General features: G+C 38.8%; 1 pseudogene; it reads right to left on the bottom strand.

The window, feature by feature from the left end:
* LOC18766972 overlaps nucleotides 6,113-26,211 on the bottom strand; it is a 96,517-nt pseudogene continuing 76,418 nt past the window's right edge.

The following is a 26,211-nucleotide window of genomic DNA, read 5'->3' as shown; positions in this document are numbered from 1 at the left end:
TGTAAGAACAACCTGTGTACAAGGGAAGTTCTGCGTCATCCACTAAATTTTTAAAATTCAGCTCTTCTCTATCTTGTGTAGGTTCAACAGCATCATCATCTTGAAGGAATGCATCTCTATACATGAAATATGTCTCTGGCATTTTCCTATATTCATCTTGTACTGATGAACTTGGTTCTTCCCCATGAAATTAATATCCACCTAGTATACGTAGGGTCCATTCCATTCATGACCAAGTGCCCATAAACTATACCATGATGGTGATGTTGTAAGTTTAAACGACAATTGCAAGGGCATTGAATTTTTTTCTGGATCCCCATTATTAGCTTGAACCGTATCAACAAACCTTTTGGCCCCATTACGATACGCTCTAGAATCTCTATAAATTTTTTTTTTTTTAAAAAACTCATCCTTAGGTGGGAGAAACTTTTCTCAAGTGTCATTCAAGCTCGTATCGGCCCAGTAAATAAAATGTAGCGCTTGATGATCTAGTTATATCCTGCAAGAGCAAAAATCACAATTCTTCTCTCTGTAAAAAGCAAACAACCCTCAGAGTTAGGATCACTTCATGGATTCTTTCTTTGGATGTTCGTTCTAAAGAAATAAAATCCCTTATGAACAGAGAGTTATAAAAAGAGAAAAAATGCAAAAAAATTGTGATATTAATTGCAGGATAAGGTAAGCAATCAAGGAAGGAAGTTGGTGGGAGCAGACAACAAACTCTCATTTCTCCTAGTCTAGAAGAATCTCAGGAGATTAGAGTATGTGGTCGTCCTTACAATTCCCTGATCTAACTGAAACGTGATCAGGGATAGTCTCGGTTCCTGAATGGATGATTAGAGATAGTCTCGCTTCTCAAGCACATCGAGTGCTCACTGATAGGAAAAACAAGTGGATTTTGCATCACTAGATATGGAGAAAACTGGATGTCTTCTGCAAAGAAAATTTCGTTAGTATCACATTTACACATAAATGAGCGGAATAGTTAGGTCCGGTGAATCTCGAATTAACCACAAAAATTCGCGGGGTTCTCGATGTGCTTTTGAAAAATTAGATCCGTGAAATCCACAAAGCAAGATCGGCTTTGACGAAAATAATACTTGAGAATGCCGAAAGTGCCGACATACATTAATGGAGGCTGCGTGAGGTTGTAGAATATGGGAAAGAGAATATGGGGACCCGAGAGAATATTGGGATCCTAGAAATTGTTACCATATATTCTCTAATAGATATTGCCTCTGCAAGACCTGATTGGAGAACGTTTCAACTCAACTTCCTTTCATTTTCTGAAAATTCAGCTTCTCTTAAAACTTTCCTAAAAATGGCTCTCTTCTTCTTACCCAAACCATATTGATTTAAATGTTACTCCCAACACAACTCGTGATGCCAAAGTCTGGCGTCCATCCTTTGTATCTCAAAATCGTCATCTCACGGTTAATGATTCTGTGATGATGAATGATGCGACTATTGTCATAGTGGCTAGGAATTTCCTCATTCCAATGGATGAAATGCTGTTATTAGTGAGGTCTGATGAAGAGGCTATTGATTACTCAATGACTTTTAGCAGTCAGAGTGTTGCTTCTATTTCTAACATGACTGATTGTTTGCGTGCTAAAGAAAACGAGGTTCAGGAGCTGACTACTGAAAATTCGTCTCTTCAGAGAATGCTTCATGAGTCTCAACAGGAGGTTGAGAAACTTAGAGAAGAAAATAATGCCTTGTTGAAATTGGTGGGTTTGTACTCTATTGATACTCTGAGAAGGCTAGACATGCTGCAGGTTTCCAATGAAAAGATTTTGGGAGACCACAAGAGGTTCATGGCTAAGCTTAAAGAGGCGCCGTCCTCTTCCTTCAAAGGCTTCCAAAATATAATGTAATTTTATAAATTTTACAGAGCCTGCACCTTCATTGCCCGTGGAAAAAATCCATCTGTTATATGCTCATTTCCTGTTATAATAATTATGCAAATTCTTAAACTTGCACCTGTAGTTTTTACGTCTTTTCAAAACGACAGTTTGGAACCTTCTGCCATATAGGTTTGAAGAACCACATCAAATCTCTCAAATTACATATTTCAATGCATGTGAGCCCGAAACTTCTGGCCCGGGCTAAAGACAGCCTCAGAATTTATTCGTCCTTTTCAAATGGACATGAAATATGAATTGAGTAAAAATCATGATAATATCGCAATATAGTAGTGAAGAGCATTAACTACTATATACCCAAAACTTCAGGTTCGGGATCTCTCACATATTTGGATCCACTGTCTTCCGGCCCAAATACAACAAAATATGTGGGGAGCCTCAATTCATCATTTGAGGTTTATCCTGATATTATCTATTTCACGGTGTATTTTTAATGACTGGAATTCACAAAATATATTTCTTCCTTGAGATGTCGATTATAACATAATCGAACTTTATTAAATTCATCATTTTCTTATGCCAAAGAAATATGTGGCGCACCACAATTTGTAATAATACCTCAAGGGTTGTCCATTTAACTATAGGAACTTCAAGTTCTCAATATTGTCAGATTTTGAACTTTATGCCAAATCACATATTCTCATAGTATGGGCATTCAATACTCTTAGATTTTGAACTTCGGGCCAAAATCACATATTCTCATGGTATTGACATTTTTACAATTTTCTGTACATATTTCGGGACTTCAAGCCCTTACATAATTGTCCATATTTTTAGGAACTTCTGGCATCTCATTTAATTGCTCATCCATGACTTTAAGGAACTGCATATTCCCTTTTGTATATAGTGACGGTTTACCCAAAATGGTTAATATTTATGCATACGTCACTATTCATGTATGCGGTATTATTCATCAAGTCATGAATTTTGTGTATGTTCATGTGTACAGTACATTTGCCAGTACAGTTATTATTCATGTGTACGATACTTTTAACCAATACGATACTGTTACATCGTCAAGAAACTCTAGGTCCTTATTTACATGTCAAGGATCAAGGATCTTCAAGTCCGATCTCTTCTTTACAAGTATAGTACCAGAGAGACTGCCAACTCTCATATCATTATCATCATCAAGGATCTTCAAGTCCTGATGTAATTGTCTGATGAGGATCAAAGAACTTCTGGTCCTAATCTGTATACTATAAAAACTCATCACACCGCACAATTAATTCATAAAATAAATTGCTTGTAAATAAATTGCTGGTATGGACGATAAACTAGCACCATACTTTAAATAAATGTAAATGTGCGGTAAAATAAATTCATCAATTAAATTGCTTGTTGTATGCACGTTAATCCTGCACCATACCTTAAATAAAATTAAATGTGCGGTAAAATAAATTCATAAATTAAATTGCCTCATGTATGGACGTTAATCCTACACCATACTTTAAATAAAAGTAAATTGCTTGTTGTATGGGGGTTAATTCCACACCATACAATAATAAAGTAAATGTGCTTGTATGAGCATTAATTCTGCTACATACTCTTAAATAAAATTAAAGGCAGTTGTGTGGACGATAAACCCGCACTACACTTTTAAATAAATACTGTTGTATGGGTAATAAACCTACACCATACAGTAAATAAATTGTATGGGTAATGAACCTACACCATACAGTAAATAAATGTGAGGATAAAACCACCACTAAAAAAATATAGGAGGTGAAACCATTCATAGAATTAATATATATATATATATATAGTATATAAGTAATTGTTAATGTATATAATATATTGATATACTAATATGTGAGCTATATAGCATGTTATATCAAATATATAATCAGGCAAGCAAAGAAAGTGATCAATATCACACTTGCCACTGCCTTTTCATTTGACCTGCCACCAGCACATGCACTAATATTAATATTAAATAATATAGAAGAATAATAATAATTGAAAATAGGATGGGAAGCTCATCATTTGGTGGGTGCTGTTCTTGTAGGGTATTAATAATATTAATAAAATTAAAGGAGAAGATAAAAAGGCAGAGATTATCTTATCATGTTTTGTGCGTCTGATCTTTTCTCTCCTTTAGCCTCTAACAGTTCCAGTTACATGATAGCCAGAAGTCGTTTAATATAAGCCATGATGCCTGAAAGCCAAATGCCCCAGTAACGCATACTTTGCTCGATTCAGGTTTCTGATCCATCCCCAGAGATGAAGACTGAAGCACTGGTGGAATTGTGGCACAAAACAAGGAAAAATAATTCTTGCTGACTGGTCTGATCTTCCTCAAGAACTTGTTTTGTTGGGTTTGTGTTTTGAAGCTATATAGAGTGAGAGAGAGAGAGAGAGAGAGAGAGAGAGAGAGAGAGAGAGAGAGAGAGAGAGAGAGTAAAGAGCTGAGACAGTGATAACAAAGTTTCACATAAGCTATATCGATACACAGAAGAGCATGAGCAACTCAATCAAACCCGATAAAGAAAAGCAATGAAGCAGAGTGTTTTGATCGAATATCCTAGTTGGTATTTTAGAGATATTCGTGCTGATGACGTGTTATAAATCTAGAGGAATTGTAGAGAAAATTGAGATAGAGAGCATAGAAATATGATATTTTCATTAAGACTTTTGTTCTATCAATTACAAGTGAGGATGAAGCCTTATTTTATAGGCAACAAAATCTGGTAGTGTTATTGCCTCCCATGGATATGTGGTTGGCTCTCAAGCGATGATGGCAGACAAGCTTCATCATTTCTCTTCAATCAATTAGGTAGTGGGCTTTACCATTTTGGGATCCATCCTTGACTTTAAAACAAGAATTAGTTTTGTATTCACGGCATGCATATTTTGTATGCCATTAATAGGATTAGATTTCACGGTGTGCATATTTTGCACGCCATTAATAGAGTCATCAAAAGCACGCCATTATTGCCTAAAAATCACGGCGCATTGTAAAAGCACGCCGTAAAAAAGGACAGAAAAAATTCATTTAAGTTGCGCTATGAATGCACGCCGGAAAAAGAGGATGGAAAAACACATTTACAGCGTGCATAAAATGCATACCATAAATAGCACGCAGTAAATACTCAATTTTCTTATAGTGATATATTTCATGTTTTATTCAATTTTTGTGGAAATTAGGTCATAAGTTTTTCCTTTTTGACATTTTTTTATAAATCAAATGTTTAATTTAAGAAGCATGGAACACTGGGATTAGTTGCAAAAAAACTTCTCTGCTGATATCCATTTGAGTTGGAATTATTAATTTGTACGTGTTATTGATTCTTGTTTTCCCATGTTTCGTTTTTTTTTAATTGTCTTTTTTCTTTCAAGTGTTACAAATATAATGCGAACTGTTGCATATCTCTCTACTAGTACAATTTGTTGCACCTATATCTCTTATAAAGCACAATACTATTTGAAATTCCATTGTGAGATTGGAAACTTGAAATTTGTAGTACCAAGATTGAGTTTTCCAGCCCTCAGATGCCCTTGGTGTTACTGATTTATTGGTTACAAGTTCTTTCTTGTTAAACATGTGCTCTTGATTGCTCACTTTTGTTGAGTTGTAGACTGTTAGCTGGATATCTATTGTCGTCTTTTATTGGTTACATTATCAATTCATCATCCCCGCGACTGTCAAGTTATCAAAGAATTAAAAAAAATAGTATGATCCGATGTTATCCTACGAAGTACCAAATACAGTATAATTTAGTTAGATTATTGATCCAAAACAGAACTAAAACGACTTATAATATTATAGATAAACAGTCAATACTCTCTGAAACAAACTAATACTATTTGACATAAATTAGTCAATACAGTATGATGTACCAAACGAGCCCTGAGTATATAGGATGATACTAAAATACAGACACGTAATACAAGTTATCCACGTATTATAATATTAGTAAATATTTATTTATACTAAAAATGGGAAATATAAACCATGTCATCTACCCATAATATAATAATTTTTTGATCACACAAAACAGTCAAACAAGATTTAAAGTAAAAAAATGAGAGAGATCACACAATACTTTAATTTTTGTTTTTGAAACTAGTCAAAAAAACTTATTTTCCATTCCCCACTTCTAACAGTTTTTTCTCTTTTAATAGAGAATAAAAGAAGAAATTACAGTAAAATAGCATCAGCCATACGAACCCCAACAAAATCTAGTTTAATTATTAGCACTTGTAAATGCCACGTACGTAGGAATAGCAGAAATGCAGAAGCCATTGAAGTTGGTTCCAGCAGAAGTTGTGTAGGCGCCCATGTTGTGGAACACAAGATAATCATTCAGCTTTAATTCAGGCAGTTTGCAGTCAGCAACAACTATGTCCAATGAATCACAAGTCGGCCCAAAAACTGTTGATGAATATGTCACTTGATTTTGGTGAGGACTTAGAATTTGTAGGGGTGAGATTTGCATAGAGGATTTGTCATATGCTGGAAGATTAAATGACCCATAAATTCCATCACTAATCCAATACTCTCTTTGCTCTCCCCTCACTCTCTTCCCCATCACATTTGCAACCATTGTGAATGCAGTTTCAGCAAAGAACCTTCCTGGCTCAGCCATCACCTTCAGATCAGAATCTGACTGATGATCATAAAAGTAGTATTATTTGATGGCAACATTTATGGTCTCGGCTATTTCATCAAACAGTTGATTTGCTTTGAACCCACCACCAATATCAAGGACATGCATTTTGGGAATTTTGAGCTCATCAGCCACATCAAATGCAGCTCTAGCTGCAGCTATCGCTCTGCGGTAGATTTAGATGCTTTCGATCCCACGTGGAACGAACTTCCCACCACTCTTAACCCTAGTTTGTGTGCGTGTCTGAGGAGTGGTGCGACCTCCTCAGGCAACATCCAAATTTGGTCCCAAATGAATGCCACGAGCTCTTCTCATTCGATACAGCAATCTGAAGCAACAAGGAACATTTGGGGTGTCACCTTTTGATCTTATCAACTTTGTCCATGGAGTCAAAGGTCGCAAGATCGACCCCCGACTCCAGCTGCGTACCTTCAATGGTACTCACCCTTGCATGGATTGGCACAAACAATTCTCGTGGGGCTAAAATAAAAATAAAAAAATAAAATACAATAACCCTACCAAGATTCTCTCTCTCTCTCTCTCTCTCTCCCGATCTCCTCCCCTCCTAGCCCACAGCCACCCAAACCACCACCCAAGCTTACTCAGGCCACCCATCCCAGCCTTAACACCTCCTTCATGCCACAGATCTGATCATTTTCCCCAAAACAATGTCGTGGTCGTCGCCGTCCCCAAACCATAGTTGAGTTCAACTTCAAATTTCACATCCCAAATTTCGATCAGCCTCACGGCATCGAGGCCAGTCAAATTTCGCATCCCAAACGTCAGTGCCTATGAAATAGAAAATGCTTGGCTGAGAATAATATCAGAATCCGAATTCGTTTAGTATAATTCAAGGAATGGACTTCCCTCCCCAGCAACCTAGGCTGGTTGCAGAAAACGGCCTGTTGTTTGGGATTACCGATGTTCAGTCAATTAACTGGGCAAGCAACGAGGACGAAGAAGCGGCAGAGGAAGGAGGAGGGCATCGTCTTCTCCTTCTCCACCTTCTTCATCATCTCCTCCAACACGAAACGCTCGTTGTCCTTCGCAGAGCCGTACGAATGGTCTTTGAACAGCCCGGATAGGTCCAGTCTGGCCGAGAACGATTTCAAATCGAACGCGTTTAAACAAAACTGGGTGTTCTTTCAAACAGAATTGGGCGTTCAAACGGCTTGAGCTTGTTCTTTCAAATCGAATGCGTTCAAATCGGAGGGTTTGGGGAGGGTGGGTTGGAGGTTGGGCTGGAAGGGGGGGATGGAATGGGGCTGTTTGCGTCTTTTTACCTTTTTCTATTTTTTTTTCATTTTTAATGATTTTAATATTATTTTAAATTTATTTTTAACATGTATATAATTTTTTATTATTTATTTGTCCACCTGTAAGTCCACGTCAATTAAAAAATGGAATCCACATTTCACTACTACGATTTACTGTTTGCGCGACGAACATATTTTCGTCGCGCAAAAATCACTATTGCGACGAAAAAAAAATACCGTAGCGCAAAGAGCAGAACTCTAGCGCGACGAAATATCTTCGTCGCGCAAAAATCACTATTGCGACGAAAAAAAAATACCGTAGCGCAAAGAGCAGAACTCTAGCGCGACGAAATATCGTCGTCGCGCAAACAATCTATGCGCGACCACAACTAATTTCGTCGAGCAAAGGTCGGGGAAAAAAACCCAGTTTTTATTTTTGGTCCCAGAATCTTGCGCGACGATAAAAATCGTCGCGCATGACAATATTGCGCGACAATAAAAATATTTCGTCGCGTAAAGATGGACAGAAAATTGTCTAATTTTTGTTGCTGTAAAAACCTTTGCGCGACGAACTTTTTCGTCGCAAAAGACGCCTTAGCGCGACGGAAATAAGTACCGTCGCGTAAGAAAACGAGGGTTACTTAATTTTGGCGGCAAAATGCAGAGTGGAAAAAACTGTTTTTGCGCGACGGAATTACCTTCGTCGCGTAAAGTGTAATGCCGTTGCTTTCTTGCGCGACGAAATAAATGTTATTTGCGCGACGTAATATAAATCTTGCGCGACGAATAATGTTATTTGCGCGACGGATAATTTTATTCGTCGCGCAAAAAACCTGATGTCGGCAGGTAATTGCGCGACGGAAATTTTTTTTTGTGCGACGGAAAAGTGGGTTTTCGCGACGGCAGTTTGCGCGACGGATTGGGTTGTTCGTCGCGCAAAGTCCTTCTTCTTCATTTTAGTATCTGCCATTGCAGAGGCAGAATGCAGTTTCTGCATTCTGCCTCTCTCTCACTCTCCCACTGCATTCTGCCTCTCTCTCACTCTCCCTGCCATTGCTCTGCTGTGAATTCAGTACGTTCATTGGGTATGTATTTTTTGTCGTTAGTTTAAATGTATTAATGTAAATTCTTAGTAACGCTATTAATTTTGTTATCGTTAGGGATATTTGTGATTGGTGATTGGTGGAGAACGATTTAGAAGGTATGTTATTGTAAAAGTTTGTTTGTTATGTTTGTAATTTTTTTGTGAAGTTATATGTGTATAATGTTGTGAAATTGTGCGTGACATAGCACAATGTGTTGTGATGTACGAAGTTAATTGAAATTAACTTCGTACTTTTATTTTTATATTTAGTAACACGTAGTTTCCCGTTCGAGATTAGTTGGATTTCGTGCATGGATGCGTAATGCATGACTGAGGTCCAATTAATTCTTGAATTGTCCCATTATTTGGACAGTTTGGTAATGCATAGTGTTGTCACATAATCTTCGGCTACAGGATTAGGTTTCGATTGTGGAGATTTCGGTGTCATCTCGGTACGTTCTTCGGGTGGTACGTAGGTATTTATACCTATGCCCACTTCAAGAACTGTGTCGAGATGCTGCCGAAATTAATCCACGTCGAAATCTAATCTCATGTAGCCGTAGGTTACGTGACAGGACTATGCATTCCCGAATGGGATAGGGCCCTTACCGGAGGCATAAGGTGACATTATAACTTCGTATGAAGTTGTTGTGATTGTTGTGTCGTGATTGTGGTTTCAGGAATTATGAGCAGAAGGTGGATACAGAACCCGAATAGATGCGCAGACGAATACTTGGATGGAATCGAGGATTTTATTGAGTTTGCACGTAGACACAACCCGGGTGCAACTAGAATCCGTTGTCCTTGTAGGAGGTGTAACAACACGTTGTGGGAGACAATTGAAAATGTTGGATTTCATTTAGTAAGGAATGGAATGATTGAAACATATAGCATTTGGAACCTTCACGGCGAACAAGTAGACCATGCTTCTTCTTCAAATGCCCCGAGAGTGGACAATGTTGAACCTATTGTGGATCCTAATGATCAAGTCATGGGTATTATACAGGATGCTTTTCCATTCGCATCGACCAACATCAATCAGGAAGGGGAAGATGACGTGCCTACACCAATAGACAGTGCGGAGTTTGAACAGTATGAAAAACTGTTAAAAAATGCCAACCAAGAGTTATACCCGGGGTGCGAGAGCTTTTCCGTTCTCACTGCCATTGTGGAGCTAATGCACGGAAAAATAAAGTATCGTATGTCGAACTTGTGTTTTGATTACTTTTTGGGGGTTTTCAAGAGAATGCTTCCGACGGACAATTGTTTGTCGAAAGACCATAAACATGCGCAGAAGGTGTTGCATGGTCTTGGATTGGGTTATGAAAAAATCCACGTTTGCAAAAACAATTGCATGTTATTCTACAAAGAGCATGAAACGTTGGATACATGCCCTATATGCAATGAGTCGAGGTTCAAAATGACATCCCAGAATAGAACGACTAAGATACCACAAAAAGTGATGCGTTATCTGCCCCTTAAACCTAGGTTGCAGAGATTGTATATGTCGACGCATACTGCCACAGACATGAGATGGCATAAGGAAAAATGGGTAGACGATGATGTGATGCGGCATCCTGCTGATGGGGAGGCATGGAAAGAGTTCGATCGAACGTTCCCCGAGTTTGCTGCTGATCCCCGAAATGTTAGATTGGGACTTGCCACTGATGGATTCAATCCGTATGGGGTTCTAAACCAACACCACAGCACTTGGCCGATTTTCGCATTCCCATATAATTTGCCGCCTTGGAAATGCATGAAAAAAGAATACATGATGATGACTGTTTTGATAACTGAGGATCCTGGCAGGTCAATTGATGTGTACTTAAGGCCTCTGGTTGATGAGCTGAAGGATTTATGGACAAACGGTGTTCGCACATACGATAAATCAACTGGGAGGATGTTCACTTTGCGGGCAGCAGTTATGTGGACTGTGAATGATTTCCCAGCATATGCAATGGTTTCTGGGTGGAGCACAAAGGGTTATATGGCATGTCCTGTATGCAAGGAAGATGTAACTTCTGGTTGGCACGCAGGAAAAGTTTGTTACCTTGGTCATCGGAGATGGTTGCCATGGGACCACGAATGGCGGGAAAAAGATAAAGAGTTCGACGGGAACACAGAGCGTCGCCTCAGACCTAGAGAATGGTCCGGTGATGAGATCTTGGAACAGTTGAACCGTTTGGATTTTGCTCCGTTCGGAAAAACAGTTAGTCGGACCAGACCTTCTACACATTTGAACTGGACGCACAAGCCTATGTTTTTTGAGCTCCCATATTGGTCGAAACTGAAATTGAGGCACAATCTAGATGTGATGCATGTTGAGAAAAATGTATTCGACACATTGGTGGGCACGATTCTAGATATCGAGGGGAAGACGAAGGACACGATCAAAGCTCGTCTTGATTTGGAAAGAATGGGCATACGAAGGGGTTTATGGATGAAGAAATACAGTGATAAAGCTAGAAGGGATCTTGCATTCTTTTCTATGAAACCGAATGACAAAAAAGAGTTTCTAAAGTTTGTATCGTCTGTCAAATTTCCCGATGGGTATGCTTCTAATATCGCACGTTGCGTGAATGTCGATGGGGGTAAATTTACTGGACTTAAGAGCCATGACTGCCATGTGTTTATGCAACGCCTACTTCCTATGGGTATTCGACACCTACTGCCGGAAGATGTGGTGAAGCCAATCATCTTGTTATCCAGATTTTTTTCCCAACTGACGGCAAAAACATTGCGAAGGACAGACATGTTTCAGTTGCGCCATGACATTGTCCAAGTCCTATGCAAGTTTGAGATGATATTTCCGCCAGCTTTCTTTACAAGTATGATACACGTGATGGTTCACTTGCCAGAAGAGGCATTGCTTGCTGGTCCTGTCAACTATCGCTGGATGTATCCAATAGAAAGGTATATAATCTTTATAATTTGTGTATGCATCATTATCGACAATTTGCTAATTTGTATCATATCGTTTTATTTTGGCAGGCTTCTCGGAGAGCTGAAAAAAAGTGTACGCAACAGGGCAAAGCCCGAAGGATCAATTATAGAGGCTTGGGTTCAATATGAGTCGCTTACTTTCTGTGGAATGTATTTAAAAGATGTGGAGACGGTTTTCAATCGTCCTCAACGCAATAATGACGGAGGTATGAGAAATGAAAAACTTTCTGTTTTTGCCCAAAGCGCACGACCATTTGGAGATCCTGGACGAGGAGAGTCGTTTTCTAGAAATGACATGGAGGTAGCGCATTGGTTCGTACTGAACAATTGTGATGAGATAATGGCCTACTTAGATGAGCATGAACAGATGATGAAGCGAGAACATCCATCACATTTGGTTGCCCGGAAACACCGTGAATTATTTCCACAATGGTTTTTGGATTCTGTAAGTTATAAGTGTTTTATAATTGACAGATATAAATTGTAGTATTTAATTTTGTCTGACTAACATGTAAATGGTTTTGTATACTATTAGGTGAATAAATTGAAATCATCGAATTCCCCCACTTACAGTGATGAGTTATATAACTTGGCGTTCGGCCCAATTCGCGCTGAATTGTTCTCGGGTTGTAATGTTAACTGCGTCAAATTTTTGGGGGCCGCACGAGATGACAAGTTGTGTATGCAAAATAGCGGTGTCCATGTCCCAGGTGGAGGCGAAAGTACGGACATTGATTTCTACGGCAAACTGACAACTGTCGTGCAATTGCTTTACAAAGATCGATACCAAGTCATCATGTTTAAGTGTCGATGGTTCGATACCAACCCAAATAGGGCGGGAAGTGTTAAAATCGACCATGGAGTACTGTCTGTGAACATTAACAGAACTTGGTATGATGACGACCCGTACATTTTGGCACACATGGCGTCCCAAATTGTGTATCTAGATGACCCTAAAGCCGGGAACGGGTGGAAAGTTGTGCAGAAGATGGATCATAGGAACGTGTATGATATACCAGAACTAGACCCAAGTGACAACGCCGTCGACAATGTGGCTGACCAACGTTTAGAATCTTCAATGGAAAATGATGCGGAAACACTTCGAGATACAAATGTTATACAAGAACCGTTTCAAATAGAAGGAGTGTCTTCAGTCGAAATACCGATTCAGTCAATTACAATTGACCTCGGTGATCTTCCCCGATACGATGTTGCAGTGGGCCCTAGCAACGCCGATGATGCAGTTATAGAGGAGGAGGAGGAAGAAGATTGGGAGACCGAGAGTGATGATAGCGACGATAACGAAAGTTATTATAGTTCAAATGATGAATAATGAATTTATTTGTAAATTTATTATGTTAGTGTATTCATTTTGTGTAATACAAATCTTTGAATATATGCAGTCGTCCATATGTAGTTGTGTATTCATTCTCCATATTTCATCACAAACTTCATTGGAATGTCAATACTGTAGTCAATACTTTCGTCAGTACTTATTACGACCCCATGCTTGTTGATTGGTTTTTATTTATTTATTTATTTATTCATGCCTTAAGGCCTCTTCAATTATTATTTTTATCTTTTGAGATATAGTTATTTCTTCATGTTTAAACAGAAAATTTAAGTTATTTCTCCAATATTAGCTGTGTGCCACTTATTTTTCTTGACTTTGGTTCATGATTAGTGGCATCAATCTAGTCAAACCGATAAATTCGGTCGATTCAAATCTTAATTATCAATTTAGCTTGGTTTTGATGAAGAAATACAAAGCCTTTCCAAAAAATACAAAGCATAAAAAATGATGAATACAAAACCTTTCCAAAAAATACAAAGCATACACAATTTGAATTAAAGGTGGAGTTATGGCGCCAAATCCTTGCGCGACGGAGTATCATTATCGTCGCGCAAAAACACCATACGCGACGCATAAAAATGCGTCGCGTAAATTTTGCGCGACGAATAAAGCTAGTGTTGCGACGAAAATATGTGCGTCGCGTATGGTACTTTTGCGCGACGATAAGAGTGACTTCGTCGCGCAAATATATATTACGTAACGTTATAGTATAATATATACACACATATATACTTGAAATTGGCGATCGAAGTAGTTCATTGTATTCATATGGAGTGTAGGACTGTTGGTGCAAAAAATCATCAACATCGGAGTTCAAATAACCGTTCAATCATCACTTTTTATTTCGAACCGTCGAAAAGTTTTACCCCGTTACTTAATCTCTGAATGTTTTTTTTGGCCGATTTTTGCTGTCCAAGATCTCGAATTGTCAAAAAACAAGTTTGACGGCTGGATGACTGAAACTAGTTTTGTAGACTGCGTGTGCTATCAAAATCATATATTCACCAAAAATCAAAAATTTGTTCATACATTTGTCAAAATGTAACTTAACGTTTATGTGGTATCCCCTAGTGTAAAAATCTGAAATTGAAGATCAAATTCAGTCATTGTATTCATATAGGGTCAACAAATGTTGCTATAAAAAATGATTGGAATCGGTATTAAAATAACCGTTAAATCATGACTTTTCATTTATAACCGTCGAAATATTTTGTCCCGTTTTCTGATATCTGAATGTTTGGTCGTTTTGATTTTTGGCGTATACGATCTCCAAGAAAAAAAAAATAAGTTTGCCGGTTGGATCATTGAAACTATTTTAGGGTTTAGGGTTTAGGGCTTAGGGCTCAGGGTTTAGGGTTTACATTTTAGGGTTTAGGTTTTGCGCGACGAAACACATAATATCGTCGCGCAAAGTGAAAGATATTATGATTGCGCGACGGATATGGTTTCGTTCGTCGCGCAATCTGGGACACAAAGTCCACCCCTCCATCCCCTTTCAACACTTAGTGAAAATTTTAACCCAATGAAATTCTACACTAGCGCGACGAATAAAACAAAAACGTCGCGCAATACATAGTTTATTCGTCGCGCAATCCCTCAACCCTCTGAACACTTAGCGAAAATTTCAACCGAATCACAATCTTGAACTTGCGCGACGAATAACACGTCTTCGTCGCGCAAAAGGCAATGGCCCTTCAGCTCCAGCCAAACCCTAAACCCCAAAATTTTTGCAGCCAGACGTGTTTTGCGCGACGAATACATAGTCGTCGCGCAAAGGTAATATTGCGCGACGGTTACTTGTTTCGTCGCGCAAAAGACAGATACCTCTCCCGCTAAACCCTAAATCTCAATTTTTAGGCGCCGAGAATGTGTTTTGCGCGACGAATATAATGTTTCCGTCGCGCAATATCAGGCGCCGAGAATGTGTTTTGCGCGACGAATATAATGTTTCCGTCGCGCAATATCATCCTTTGCGCGACGCTCATTTACTTCGTCGCGCAAAAGGCGCAGACCCTTCAATTTCCGCCTCGCCCTAAACCCTAAATCCCAAAATTTTGGCGGTGAACAAAAACTTTGCGCGACGAATAAATTAGGTTGTCGCGCAAGATTCATTAATGCTGTTTTGCGCGACGGAATTGTCATCGCGCAAGGTTCATTAAAACGATTTTGCGCAATGAATTATGTCCTCTCTCTCCGCCGTCACCTCAGCCACCTCCGCTCGTTCCGTGGCGTCCTTGCCGTCGCCGTCGCCACCGTAGCCTCCTTGCCGTCGCCCTCGCAACCGTAGCCTCCCTGCCTTCACCACCGTAGCCACTGCCGCTTCTCTTTTCTCTGGGCCACTCCCGCGTCTGTTTTCTCTGCGCCACTGTAAGCCTCTATCGACTCTGTGTCCATTGAAGTATGTGTTAATTCAGTTTTTATTTTTGTATTTGTGTTATGATGATTTCTGTCAGTTTTGATTTTGATTTTGATTTTGTATTTGTGTTATGATTTCTGTATGTTTGTTATGATTGATTGGCTGGATGGATATGTTACTGGTTAGCTGATGGTTGGTTAGGATTTTGTGAATTTTCGCTATAGGAAATAGGAATTAAAACCCTAGGTTTTGGCCGGTTTGAATTTGGTTGCCGTTTGAGTCTTGATCGGATTTCGCCTATTGTGCGATTTCCAGGTTTGATATGTTCGGACCGTTGGATCGAACTGAAACTCATGTAGTTGTACGTTTGTGTTTCTAGGGTCGTTTAGGATTCGACCGATCGTTGATCGGAGTCCCGGATACTCCGAAATTCCAAACCCTAGGTCATGCTATGCTTTTAATTAATTAGTTTAAATTCTGAATGAAATTAAATGTGTAGATGTCAGACTTGATTAGACGTGGTAGGACGATGACGACTGCACCGAGTTCGGATCCCCCGGCTCAGTCGGCATCTGCTGCCACTGCTCCAGCTTTGATGGACCACGTGGTGGTTGGTCCCGGGGCGTCCCAGTCGCCCCAGGCGCCTGCGTCATCTGCGTCATCCGTGGCGCAGCCAGCTAGTGCTAGGCGGCGGCACCGGCCCACCGACTCCATCGACACGACATCGACCGACGGTACTGGTGCCTCGGGATCACAGTCAGGTATAACTACACTTTTGTATTGTTAATTTTATATTGAAATTTAACAATGTTTTTTTATTTAACATTAATACCTTTTGCTTTGCAGCGAAGAAGAACACCCGAGGACCGTGTCGTCAGCTGAAGACGGCGAAGGTCACTCGGGTGACCAACAGTCGTATCAGCATCGGGTACGACTAGCGCCATCGGGCTGCACCGACGGCAGAGTTGCATAGCTCCTTGGCCCACGACATTGGCCACGTCGTGCGAACCCATTGCCCGATGCAATGGAAGTCTTGGAGGGTCATGCTTGACGAGATCAAGGCGGAGGTTCGCGGCCAGTTGTCGGTATGTACCTTACATTTTCAATATTTTTCTTTAAAATTGTGTATATTTCTATTACTTAACGTATCTAATTAATTGATTACAGACGAACTATAACTTGGAGGATCTCGACGAAGAGTCGTTGACGTACCTCAACAGACTCTTCGCTGAGAGGTACAAGCAGTGGAAGAGCGACTTGCACCACCATTTTCAGGCCTATGATGATCCGCAAGTCGCTCTTCATGAGGGTTGCCCGAAGGAGCTTGAGGGGCGGGAGGATAGTTGGGAGTGGCTCTGCGCTCATTTTCAAGCGCCCGAATTTGCGGTATTTTTTTTAATTATATTTGTTTAATTATTACTTATTACTTATTAATGTTTATTTTATTTTTTTATTTCATTATTATTTAATTTTTTATATTTTAACTAATATGTTTCATTTTTTGTATAACAGAATAAAGCCCAAGTGAATAAGGGTAATAGGAAGAAGAAGACCCTTCTCCACCATTCCGGCTCCAGACCCTTTTCGTATAGGATGGATGCACGGCGTCGGGTAATAATCACAAAATTTATATTTCATTTTTAATGTCATTTTTATTAATTTATTTTTTTCATACTAATATTTTTCTTCTCTTGTTCAATTTAGGAGGGGTCCAAGTTCCCAGAGATCGACGTCTTTGGTGACGTTTATGTTCGACCCGGGAATGAGTTGGCCGAGTCCCTTCATGTAAGTATTATTTAATTTTAATTCTTATGTTACGCATTCAATTTATATGCATGTTTTAATTTATATTTTATGTTATGTTCAACAGACGACGATGGTGGAGAGGAGCCAGTTGGTTCTTCAGGAGTCCGCCTCCCAGCTTCCTCCCGAGACCCCGATCGAGTCTGTGGCTCCTCCACAGGATGCTGGATTTCAGATCTTGACGGAGACGTTGGATCAGACTCTCGGGAGGAGGCCGGGGACATATTGTCGAGGGATGGGGAATGCCCGGAGGAGGGAGCCTAGACCTCGTTCATCGGCGCAGTCAAACAGTCAGGTCACTGCTTTGACAGCACAGGTGGCCACTCTTCAGAGCCAGATGTCGGTCATTCTGCAGTCCCTCGCACAGTCCGGCATTCCAGTCCCGCATTTTGATGCGCCGACCTCCGAGCCCGTCCATCCCGCGCAGCCCCATCAGACCACTGCCCCGGTGAATGCCCAGACCTCCGAGCAGCATACTGGCGACGACACGGTTGATTTTGATTCATTATTTGATTAGTGTATTTATTTTCATCATAAACATTTATATGTTTGTAATACATTTATCTTATTTTATAAAAGAATTTTATTCTAATTTATTTTTATTGCAATTTCATTGTTTAATCAATAAAAAAAAAACCAATTTTATTTAAAATAAAAAATAAAAAAAATAAAAAAATGTAATATTATTTTTGCGCGACGGCAAATGTTTCGTCGCGCAAACCCACACAAAAAATAAAAATTTAACTTTTTAATTACTTTTAATTCTTGCGCGACGAATACATGCGTCTCGCAAACAAGTTTTGCGCGACGAATGTGTTCGTCGCGCATATCGTCTGCGCGACGACAGAAATTTCGTCGCGCAAATATATGAGCGACGAAAACTTTCTCATCGCGCGAATGGTTCTGCGGCGAACATCTACGTCTCCCAAACAAGTTTTGCGCGACGAATGGTTTTTCGTCGCGCTAGTCTTGTCGTCGCGCAAATATACGTATGCCGAATACTTGTTCGTCGCGCAAATTTTATGCGACGAACAGTTGTTTCGTCTCCATACCGTTGGTGCAACGATGGTTTACTCGTCGCACATGTTTGCGCGACGAATGGTTTTACCTCGTCGCGCAAAGGCTTTCTTCACGATCTTCGCGCGACGGAATATGCGCGACGAATTTTTTGTCGCGCTGAAGTTAGTGCGACTAAATGGGACTTTGCGCGACGTTTTGTTATTCGTCGCGCAAAGGGTAAAATGTAGTAGTGTTTGCCACGTAGGCAGATAACGGATTTCCTGACGGACTCGCTAATGGATAGGGCAATCTGTAGGTTTTCCGCGACATTATGTACCCATAAATGTCCCCAAAATCGGGTATGGACTCGTAAATGACCCTATAGGTTGGGGGGTTTACTGTAATTTATCCTATTTTATCTTATTTTATTTTTGGTTGGAAGATAATAAGGAGCATGTCACCCCAATATATATATATATATATATATATATATTTATAGTTTCAAGAAAATTAAAGACGCTCACTACAGAACAAATTAATCCAAATTAATTATACCGATTGAAATTTGTCAAAGCGTTTTCAGCCTAATTAGCCTCACAATTCGCATGATCATGCTTTGTACATGGAAATTGTATAAGAAAGGGAGACCCTAAGAAGATATTGAATATTTATTATACTAAAACCGAAAGCTGTCAAGCCGACCTCATTTTAGTTGAAAATCTTTATGTTTTATTTTATTTTTAAATTTAGATAATACACGATGGGTTTTTCAACACAACCGTCGTCTTTAGAGTTAGGATGTTGGTTAAAAACCATCATCTTTAGATATAATAAACGACGATTCTTTCAAACACACCATTGTGTTTACAATTAATAGATGACGGTTCGTTTAACAAAACCGTTAGCTTTACCTTTAATAAACGACAGTTTATAGTAAAAGCGTCGTTTTTATAATTAATAGACAACAATGGATCACTGTTGTAATTTAACATTCAAAAAATAACGGTCAATTTAACAATGATTTTCAAAGAAAAAAGACAACGGTTTTTCTCCGTCTTCTATTTCAATTTTTTTAGTAGTTAAGTCCTTAAAAAGAGCTTGTTTTAAATTTGAAACGTGAAACAAAATATGTATGTTCTTGAAAACATGGGACACACCAGGAAAGAATGCATGGATGATGACATGATCTATCTATTATGCCCAACACACAACACAACTATATAAATCCATACTCCACTAAAGTGGTTAAGAATATAATTACCCTGCTTCTGAGACTTATGCTTCAATTCCCTCTCTCCAAATATGATATATTGCTTGTACAATATATATATATATATATATATACACATATATACATGCTAAAGAATGAAAATTTTTATTCAAAGACGAATTGCAACATTAATGTTTGAGCAAAATTTCACACAGGGAATATTTACACATAGATTCTTTGACCATCGAACTTCCTTCTCTTTCTTCTCCCTCGATCTCTACGAAAAAAGTTGGAGTAAATTGTAACATCCTGACCCAACTTTAAACCATTTATTTAATATATATAAATGATTTAGTTTAATTAATTGCAAAATTACAATTTTACCCTTGGGGGTAGGGTTATTTTGGACACAATCGTAAATAACTCGAAGTTGAAATTTTACAAACCAAGATTTTTTCTTTTCTCTCTCACCCAGATTTTTTCTTCTCTCTCTCTCTCTCTCTCTCTCTCTCTCTCTCTCTCTCTCTCTCTTCCTCTCATCTCTCCTCGCCACCAAGCTCCAGCTAGCCACATTTTGGCCGGTAGTTTTCACGTTCGACCACCGTTGGCCACAAGACCGGTACCAAAACGACTGGCTCAGCTTCCTCTTCCCACCTCATCCTTCCTCCGCCGCAACTGACAATCATCGTTGCCCGAAATGGCGAAAAACATGCCTAAATTTCGTCAAACTTTTCAACAATTTCTGCCTCCATTTTTGTCTATCTAAGTATGCTTTCTCATGCTTTCAACGTGATTTAGCTGATGGTTGGGTTGGTTAGGATAGATTTTGAAGTTTTGCAACTCGTTTTACGATTCAAAGTTTCAGTCGGTATTCGGTTCGAAATTCCAGTAAGTTCTGGCCACTTTTTAACCGCGGCCCAAGAACAAAAGTTGCTCCAAAACATTATTATACAAACTAAACCAAGAGCAAAAGTTACTCTACTCATTGTCCTGATCACGTAGGTATATGTATTGTTGGGTGTTTCGAGAATTTTTAGGTCTCTAGAATTTTCTCAAGACTCCCACGCGTTGTCGGTTCGTGTGGTGGCTTGTGGGCCATGTTTGGGTGGCTCATTTGGTCCTAAAATGTTCCCCGTGTCGTCCCGAGCATGATGGCATGCTCGGATTTGAATTTGGTTATCGTTTGACGGTCGATCGGATTTACGCATATTAGGCCTTATCCGGGTTCGATACATTCGGACTGTTGAATTGACTCCATTTCCAAATATGTTGATCTAGGTACCTCTAGGATTGTGTAGGAATGAACGGATTGAGAATCGGGGTCCCGGATACTCTGAATCAATGGTTCAAAGATTATGTAAAATGGTGACCGTTTGTTCGTGTGATCGCGAGCAATCCGACTCCTCGATCGAGACCAAACTTTCAGGATGTGTTCAGTAGACTTTGTTGGACCTCTAGGAACTTTAGAATTGAAATCGGAGGCCATGGGCCCCGCAAGCCCAGTTGACCAAAAATAGTAAAGTTTGACCAAACCATTGACCGCGGGTCTTTGAGACCGTCTCGTCTTTTGGAATAGATTTCAAGTTCGAATCCCCAAATCTTCATTACTAAACTAGAAAGAAAGAATTTAAAGTCCCTTGATGCAAGATGTATTTGTGCCTTTTGATATGCTAGGCAAAGTCGAGTATATATGGACAAACAATGTGTTTAAGCAAAATGTGAATAAGATGGAACGGAAAGTAGGTGGTGAGAGGCTCACTAAAATTCTATGATAAACTAGAAAGAAAGAGATTTCTATGCATTAGCTTGAACACATCAGGGATTTATTTACGTAGCTCTTAGTTTGAGGGTACGCGTTTGGAAGATATGATTATGGTATTTCCATGGATTACTTTTGTTAGTGTTGTTATTATTATTATTATTATTATCATTGTTGTTATCATTAATATTATTATTATCGCTTTATTTTGATGATTATTATTATAATTCACTCATGGCTGGATAGAGAGGTTTGGTGTCTGTAATGATCTAATTATGTTGGGCCAAAATATGCACGCCCAGCTCAGCGATGGAAGCCCAGGAAGACAAAACCCAGGATCCAAGCAATTTGGGCTTTTTGTTCAAAATTGGAATCAATAGCCCAAATCAAAAAACCCCATGTCAAAATAATGGGCAGCCATCAGAGTCTTTTAAGATTGGGCCAATTTCTAGCACACTGGGCCCATCTCTTTTTCAAAAAAAGGGCCATAAGACGGAAATATTTGGGGCTTTCTTATCCACTAAAAAGAGACTAGCCCAACCTTTCTTTACCATCTAAAAAATCTACCCTTAGAAGGTTGACAAAATCAAAAGATCTTTCCTAAACAAACCCACGTGACTAACTAACGTTGAAAAGTCAAAATTTTCAACTATTACAGAGAGGTTGATAGGAAATTAATAAGGGCAGGTGTTACAGAAGGACTTCTCTATATTTGCTCAGCCAAAAGAAGAAGGTCAGAATTTTATATATTATAGAGAAGTTCTGCACCAAAACAGGTGCCATTTCCAAGAGATAAGCAGGCTATATTTTCTAAAAGAGATAAGTAGGGTGCATGGAGTTGTTCATCTGGAAGATCAAAACTAACCATCACAGTTTGAATTCTTACAAGGAGCAGTTAAATTGGAAGAAGGGTTAGGTTTTCTTTCAAGAAAAATAGGGAAGTGACTGCCTTAGGAACTAACTATTGAGGGCTTATCTGCCAGAAATTGATAGAACCCATTTTTCTTTGCATTTAAAAATGAGAGATCTTTTGAGAAATTTTACCACCCACTATTAAAAGAATTAGAAATCCTACTCCAAAACATTTCTTATAAATATAAGAAAGGGTGAACAGAACAAAGACAATCAATCAAACAACCAAAAAAATCAATCAACAGCAAAAACTCAAAATGATCCCTTGATCTCAAAAACCTTCAAAACACTGAAGCAACCAAAAGCTCATTGAGCCACAAGAAAGAAGCAAGCTACAAATTAGTTTCAGACTTAGAGAAAAGTCTAAAAAACGAGATTTCTTTCGTTGCAAATTTGGTGCAGCAAAAGCCAAAACAAGCAGAGCCTGGGTTTTTACAAATATGAAAACCTCAACAAATTTATGGAGAGCCCTGATAAAGCAAAACAGGCATCACAGTGTAGTTCCAATTCAGTAATCCTTTAATCCAGTGACTTCTACCCCTTCAGACTGAAGATGCTGCAATTCTGACCGTTCAAACAGTCTCATAGGACTTGAAATAGATTAAAGCTATGCCAAACTCGAACGTTGGTATCGATTTACAGCTGAAACTTGACAATTAAAGTTGCTGACAGTCCAGTTCAGCACAGACATACCAAGTCCAGCTCGGATCAGAAGCATCTATCCATGCAGAAATGGAAGTCCAGCATTCTTTTTGTCTTTCTAGAGTTGGTTTTTCCCTTTTGAGTTTTGTAAAAGGCAGTTCTGCCTAAAAAACAGTTCATTTTCTCATCATTTATTCTGGCCAGAACTACCAATATTGTACTGTGAAAATTGTGAAGTGCTCACCAGTCTGAGGCAAGAAAAGAACTTACTTGGGAGATATTCCTCACCCAAATTCACATTCACTTGTTTAGAAATCAGTAACTTGGGGCGCAAGTTATCTATTTTCGAAGTCTGTTAGGATTTTTCATTACTAGCAGTGGCACACTCGCACACTAAAGAAAAGTTAACTTTTTGACCAAGCAATAGTTTTCAAGGCAATGAGGAACTTCAGCCTACCATCACGAGAACAAACACACTACTACAAAAAAGCAAAAAGACGACGGTAAATCACAGTCGTGTATTCGGTTTTTCAATGGTCGTGGAATCCACCGTCATCTTTTCCCTCATAAACCACGACGCTAAATCACCGTCGTTGTTAAAATATACAACGTCATCAACAAATACAAAACGACGTCTTTGTAATGCAAAAAGATCTAAAAAAGCAGTCGAGGATGAGAATAGACGGCCAACTCTCTAAAAAAACCGTCGTTAAAAAGGAAAAATATGACACATATTAAGAGAACAAGGCCGCAAGATAGACATACAACGACGAAAATAAAAATACGACGCCGTTAAATATCATTTTCACGACAATAAAAATATGACGTCTTTAAATACATTAGAAGACGACGTTATTGATACCTACTACGTCGCATATATAAAAACAGCCGTCGTAAAATTAATTTTTCACTTCATTTTTCGATAAAAGATGACGTGGAAATAGTTGTCAGTGTCATTATTTACGACGTATGTATTTATAGAGTAGACGTTGAAAAACAATACAACGTCGGTTACAAATATATGAGAGTCGTATTACAAAATTTATACGTCCTATTTTCAGAAACAAACAACGACGATAAATCTTAGACGTTGTTAAATAAAACAACGTCAGGAAAAATAAAAACAGACGTGTTTAGTCTGCTAAAGTTATAGAAAATAGTCGAGGATGAGAATAGACGACCAACTCAAACAAATCACCGTCGTTAAAAAGGAAAAATATGACACATATTAAAAGAACAAGGCTGCAAGATATACATACAACGACGACAACTAAAATACTACGCCGTTAAATACAATTTACACGACAAGAAAAAATATGACGTCTTTAAATACATGAGAAGACGACGTTATTGAAATCTACTACGTCTCTTATTTACAAAGAACCGTCGTGAAATAAATGTTCCACTTCGATTTTTCTAAAAAAGATGACGTGGAAATAGTTGTCAGTGTCATTATTTACGACGTATGTATTTATATAGTTGACGTTGAAATGCGAAACAACGTCGGTGGCATTTATATAGTCGACGTTGTATTTATATGTATTCATTACTCACGACGCACTTAATAATATAGACGACGTTGAACTTCTAAACAACGTCGGTTCTAAATAAATGAGAGCCGTATTACAGAACATATAGACGGCGTAGATTATGATGAGAGCCGTATTACAAATAACGTCGTTTAATTGTTATTAGACGACGGTTATAATGAATTTCCGTCGGAATTCATTTCGTTCCTCTTCGTTTATAAAAGAACTTGCGACGTGGAAAATGTATGATGACGTCGAATTTTTTAACGTTCAGATTATATATCTCATTTTTTAGACGTCGGTATTATGGGATTGGAGTCGTGTTATTTTGAATTACATGGCGGTTCTTAATCCTTCCCCGACGTGATATCCTGAATAATTGCTTCACAATAGCGTCGTGGTTCTTCATTGTTACGTTGCTTTAAGACGTCGGTAAATATGCTGAATAACTGGTTCACAATAACGTCGTGTTTTATTTGAACGTAGAAAGTGAAGAAATCACATTACAATATATTACAAAATTAATGTCATACACTGCCAATTACATAAGCATCATTCAATCCATATATCTTCACACCCATCTCGAATATTTTGACCGCCTAACTCACCCACCAGTTCATCAAATGTGTCAACATTTGGCATCCCTCTAGTAAATGGCTCACACTCAATTATCACATCACCTAAGACTTCATCACCAATAACATCATTATATTCTCTATTAGGCATTGATAACACTACCGACCAACCACGATGCATCGGGTCGTCAACAAAAAATATTTGTTTGACTTGAGAAGCCAAAACAAATTGGTCATTCCTATGTCCAATTTTACTCAAATCTACAAGGGTAAATCCAAGTTCGTCGACTACAAGACCAGAACTATCTATCCAATCACACCTAAAGACTGGGATTGTAAACTTTTGGTAGTCAAGGTCCCAAATTTCTTGAATGACACCATAGAAACCCATATTTGAGAGAATTGGGTTTTTATCCTTGGCACTAGCAACTTGCATGGTATGTGCAAGTAAATAAACTCCACTATTTTGAGTTGTCCGCACATCATCTTGTGCCTTGATATTGAATTTAATACCTTTAATAAGATAGCTCCTATATAATGGCACTGACATGTTTGGACCAGCTGCTAGCCACCTTAAATTTTCTGATACGCCATGATTGTCTTCCTCAAGTTCACTTTGAACCTGCAAATTAATCATATCTTAATTCAATCTAACATATAAATAAGAAGAAAATTAAAAGAGAAATATGTTATTCAACAACATATACCTTGAAGCGTAGCCATTGAATGAAAGTGCTATTGTGCTTATCCTGCAGCCACTTTGTTCTCTTTCTAAATTTTGGATAAGCAGTCTTGATGTGGATCATATGTTGCCTACATGACACGAAAAATTCAAGCATTACGGTCCTAAATATAGAAGATAAACATAAGAAATAATTTAAAATGGAAACTTAAAGAATAAAGCTCATACGTACTCGATATAAGGTAGGACTTCCTCCGTATTCTCCAAGACATATAGATGTGCTTGATTCAACAGGTCCTGATCAACTACGCTCACTGTGCAACCTGATAATGGCTTTGAAACTCCCATCTTTTGGCTTGAAGGCACTCCAACTGTACTAACATCAGATAAATGCTGAGTACAACACTCTACCGCTTCTTCAGCTATATACCGCTCAGCAATGCAACCTTCGGGACGAGTACGATTCTGAACATACCCCTTCAGCACTTTCATATATCTTTCAAACGGATACATCCACCTAAAATATACTGGCCCACATAGACGAACTCTCTGACAGATGTACTACTAGATGA

Source organism: Prunus persica, chromosome G8, assembly GCF_000346465.2.
Source record: "Prunus persica cultivar Lovell chromosome G8, Prunus_persica_NCBIv2, whole genome shotgun sequence".
In the NCBI taxonomy this organism is placed as follows: domain Eukaryota; kingdom Viridiplantae; phylum Streptophyta; class Magnoliopsida; order Rosales; family Rosaceae; genus Prunus; species Prunus persica.
This window is presented reverse-complemented; position numbering and strand designations above follow the sequence as displayed.